The 5,391-nt window shown below is 32.1% G+C and overlaps 1 long non-coding RNA gene across 1 annotated transcript; it reads left to right on the top strand.

Moving 5' to 3' along the window:
* The first annotated feature begins 552 nt into the window (after nt 1-552).
* LOC136034131 (uncharacterized) lies at nt 553-5,037 on the top strand. The gene is made up of 2 exons (XR_010619119.1): nt 553-1,028; nt 4,747-5,037. It is a non-coding gene; the product is annotated as an uncharacterized LOC136034131 (long non-coding RNA).
* The last annotated feature ends 354 nt before the right edge of the window (nt 5,038-5,391 follow it).

Below are 5,391 nucleotides of genomic sequence, written 5' to 3'. Positions count from 1 at the left end.
GGACACAAAATCTTCTGTGAAGATCAAATAATTTAACTTTCCATCATCAATGATGAATAATCAAAATTTTAGCCAACAATCTTTGATATTTACTTTTTTAAATTTAGCTGAAATTTTTGGGATGGATCAAACAGAATTTTGTGATTCAGCTTATAATTGTTTGCAAAGAAGGGCATTTGGTACCTAATCGAAAACCTTGACCTTTCAGAACTTACAAATGGAATTCGGTACATCCCAGACCTCCGACAATCCGAACGAGGAAGTAAAATTAACAGAGACTTATCATAGAAATAATTTTTTGAATTTTGGATTTGAAAATACCATATGGAAGTATTTAATACTCGTATATCTTTTAAATCTAACAAATTTAAGGAAAGAAATTAAGTGTTAAGAGTTCTTATTGCCCTATTTTGTTGTACCTGTAAGGGTTTTATATGCTTCCAAAAGGTATTCAGATTTACAACTGAGCAGTAATTCGAATGAGAAGCACTTAGAGAGTGGTTAATTATTTTTAAAATGGAAAATGGAAAAATATTCTTCACACCATCCATCGACCCAATATTTTGAACAAGTTTTAATCTTAAATACTCAATATGATTGTGAAATGACAAAAGGGGATCAGCAGAAACTCCTAAATAACGATGTGGTTGGACCCTACGAATTTTTTTGTATCACCAACCTGAAATAAATCTCTCGAGTCGCACGTTTTGAACGATCAAAAACTGTAAATTTAGTTTTTTTCAAATTCGGTACTAGATGATTGGAAAAAAACCATCAATTAACCGAGGTAACACATAGTCCGATTTTCGATCAATCTCGATGAATCCCTAGCTATAACTGTTATATCTGTATCATCTGCAAATAGAATTGAATGGCTAATATTCTCTTGCAGACCTGTGGAAGATCATTAATATAAATCAAAAATAAAAGTGGACCTAATACTGAGCCTTGGGGAACACCAATATCAATAAGACTCTTTAAATTAGTCATATTCCCACCGACATCTACTGGGATTTGCGTCCGCACAGGTATGATTTAATAATCTGTAATCCGTTCCCTCTTATGCTGGAATTTATCATTTTGTCAAAAAGAATTTCATGATTGAAAGTGTCAAATACTTTTTTTCACATCTTAGAAAACAGTAGCCACATGGAAATCATCATCTAAACAATCATTTATTTCTAATGAAAGAGCTGCAACTGCGTTTTCTGTCGAACGGTTTGACCTAAATCCAAATTGATATTTGGTAAAGAAATTTATTTTAACCAAATAATTAGGAATCCTTTCTTTTAATATTTTTTCAAACACTATGTAATGGCGATAAAATTGCATTTGGACGATGATTACTTACATCAGATTTATCACCTTGCTTATACAACGGAGTTACTCGGGAACTTTTCCATCTACTAGGAAATATATGCGGTTCAAAAATAACTCCAGCAATAGGCTTTAACAAATTTGTTGATGGTTCATCATGTCCCACTGGTTTATCGTTTTTATATTTTTGATAACCTTGTGGAATTCTGCAAAACTAACAGGGGCCAGAAATATGTTCGTACATTCATTCGAGGGTAAATACTGTTTATACGACCTGCAAGAGGACAAATCTATTCCTGCTGAAACAACTGATTTACCAACACTAGCAAAATAATCGCTACACATATTAGCAACTTCTTGCGGTCCTCTAACTTCTACGTCATTTGTATTAATTAATACCTCAGGATGTGATAACTTTTTTTCCAATTTTATCCTTAATTAAATTCCAAGTTTATCGGGGAGAATCAGAATTTTTAAATGAATGTTCATAATACACACTTTCATTTTCTCTAAGAATCCTTACTAACAGATTCTTATAGTTTTTAAAAGGTATTATATTTATTTCAGTGGGATACTTCATTTTAATTTTATATAAACGATTTTTTTCATTAATAGACCTCAAAAGCGATGCATTTAACCATGGTTTTTCTTGTGTAGGCCTCTTTCCTTTTAGATTTTTAAACAGACAAAATTGATCAAACTTTTCAGTCAATATAATATAAAAGTTATCAGAGGATTGATTTGGATCCATTTCATCAATTACCGAACTCCACCCTACGTCACCGAGTTCTTCTTTTAATTTTAACAATTTTTTTTCCCCAAACTCTTCGCTTTGTTGACTTTTTTTCTTTATGCGAGAAGTATAGCAAAAAATCAGCCATAAATATGCAGTGATTAGATGAATCATCAGGAATGACATATGTACTAACAGCATATTCAGGTGAAAAAATATTATCAATTATTGAATATGAAGTATCAGTTATCCTGGATGGTACAAAACATACAGGATATAATCCATGAGTTAGCGGACATTCTAAACACTTCAAAGTGTTACTATAAAATCTATTCTGATTAGCAGAAACAAGGTTCATTAAGTCAATATTAAGATCACCTATACCTAGATAAGAAGTATTACGACTAGCTAATTTATTCAAAAAATTTTCAAAACAACTCCTAAATTCTACCCGACTAGCTAACAGACTACGATAAATAGCTGCGATTACAATCTTCTCATTATTTGGTAAAAAACATTCAACAATACAAGAGTCAAATAACATTTCAATATTCATTGACAAAAAATCTAGTCTTCCACGAGCTGGTATGCAACTTTTAATAAAAACACCAAGACCATCATTCTTTTGCATACTCCTCCCAACATGAAACAATTGATAACTATCAACATGATTACTTTCAATTGAAAACTCATCTAAATATGTTTCGCATATACCGAATATGTCCATTATCAAATATCACCACCCTGTCAAGAATAATCACACCACGACCCATGCGCCCAATAAACAAATATAAAAGGTAACGCACACAGAAACAACTAAGAAAAGAAAAGAAAAATGTCTTCATTCTAAGATAAATTCTTTCAATACTCTACCGCTATTCATGAAGACCTCTATGTGTTTCAAAACAAGCAGTAAAGAAAAACAGATAAATAAGGAGAAAGAATAGTAATAAATATATAGAGCAACAAAAATTGGTGAGAAGATAAATAAAAAACAAATAAATACGAGGAAAAACAAGATTAAACGTTTCCTACTTGTACAGTTTAAAACATTTTGTAATTGAGCCGTCAGGTTTTTTTCACAGACAAGTTTATCTGAATCCTCTTTTATATCAATGCCTCATATCTAGGAATTTTCTGCAATTTATCCCGTTTCACTAAAATCAGCTTACATCTTTTGGAATTTCGGCTGGCACATCATCACTAATAAAAACGTTGCTATTGTTTCCATGAAACGTTCTTGTCCTTAAGCTTGCTGGCATTTCTTATGATAGATAACTTGTTGTCTTTTTTATTTAGTGTCACCTTTAAGAATTTACGATTTCTGTCATAATGCGAGACTGTAAAATTTACTTTAGTTAATTCTAATCCATGGCGAACAACTTCTGTGAATAAAGCTTTAGCGTTATCAATATCCTCGCAAACTGCATCCCATATGATGACATTATTTTCTAACTTGGCGGCTTCCAATTTCACAATCTGACACATTGAATCTTGATTTTTTCTTCTTAACTTTATTAATTCATCGGTATAAGGTTTTAATTGCAAATTGAGGCAGGACGTGTCATTTTCAATTTTTCCAATTCACTATTAACCATCTTATTTTTAAGAAGCGAATGTTCTTTATCCAGATTATCGACCCTTGAAGTAAGAGTACCTTATTGACTGCATATAATGTCTGATTTATTACCGTTTTCTTTTATGACTTCGAGAATTTGCTTAAAATCTGCAGCTAGTATTGATATTTCCGTTTTCGAGCTAGAGCTATCTACTGAGGTGTCTAATGAAAACGTCACATTACAACGGTAACGTCAAGCGTTGTAATAAGCGTCAAGCGTGTTTGGTCGACTACGTTGACAACTGCTACAGGAGTAACCCTTATATTTTGTGTCTTAGCCATTGATTAAATGTCATAGGTTTTTACTCCTCGAAACTTTATGAAATATATGTCTCAAGAAGAATTCTTTCTAAAATAAAAGTGGTTTTATGTTCCCTAAAGACAGTCTAGGTGCGCTGCGTTCTTAAAAATATTTTCATTCTCTATTGTCTCAAACCAAACAAATTTTATTAGCTTGAAAAGTACATCATGTACCCAAGCTACTTTGAGTTCAAGTGATATGTGGAGAATAGGGCCCGTATTTTGCAACATGACATTCTACTCCTTGCTTTGTGTCCAGCGTTGCTTGCAATGAAGTTTTAAAGTGACATTAAGTCCCGGCTTCACTGACTAATCCCGAAAAATATGTCCAAAAAATAATCGATGATATTCAGGTATACTTCCATTCTTAATCGAAACTTATTTAGTTTTCTTTCTTTAGGTTTTATGGATTAACACCAATCTTCTGTAGGATCTGGTACCATAAAACTGCTTGTTAATACTAGTATTCTGTCAGATACAACTGCTACCAAACATATTTCATTCATTTTCAATATTAACAGAATAAAATTTAGCCGACAATTTATGAACTTTGACTCAGTATTCAGTTGTTATTGCTAGGGCTTTAAGTCCACAGACTCGTACAAATTAGTTCGCTTCTCTTTGCTTATTCATTGGCCAGTTCTCGACAATTAGAAGCAAAACGCAAAAAGATAGGCGCCTTTATTAGTGATTGTCTATCTAGCTTTTCTTCTCCGAAATACAGGGTATCAGTAATTATACAATATAGAGACTAATAAGATATTGTTCTTCTTTGCAGGAGTTGAGAAAAAGCAAAAGAAAACGAGAAAAAAAATTCAACGAAAAGTAGAGAAGAAAGGGATAAGAACAAAATAAATGACAAAAATGAGAAAAAGGAAGTGGCAGCCTAGTTTAGATGGAAATAAACCATAGACGGTTCAGATATACAGGAAGTTTATCCATACAACAGTGTCAGGAATTTGTTTTTAACCTTGACGTAGTGACGTTTAAACAACAATAATATTTAAGCATTGAAAAGCAGCACCCATTCTTTCTTTTCCATAAAACTCATGTTGAGAATACCAATGAATCTTTGGTTATCTGTATTTTTTACAGTTTCTTTTCAGCAAATGTTATTTTCAGTCTAGAACAAGGACATGCTCAAATTTCCCTCGGGAATGCTACAAGGATACAAAACCTATTATAATCCTAATTTAGTGCGAAATTTCACAGTAAAAACCTGTAAGAGTATAAAGTGACCAAGATGAAGAAGATATATGAAATTCATTTAATACAAAAATTTAGCACAGCTCTTCAGGCACATTTCTAGGGTTTCAAATATAGGCAGGAAAATTTAAACACACAAAAAAAAAAAAACAGACCACAAGTGATTTCGGTATAGAATAGCATAATAATATATATAAAATAAAAAAAAAATAGAAGG

Source organism: Artemia franciscana, chromosome 12 (genome assembly GCF_032884065.1).
Source record: "Artemia franciscana chromosome 12, ASM3288406v1, whole genome shotgun sequence".
NCBI classification, from domain to species: domain Eukaryota; kingdom Metazoa; phylum Arthropoda; class Branchiopoda; order Anostraca; family Artemiidae; genus Artemia; species Artemia franciscana.
The sequence above is the reverse complement of the archived record's forward strand: the minus strand, read 5'-3'. Positions and strand labels throughout refer to the sequence as shown.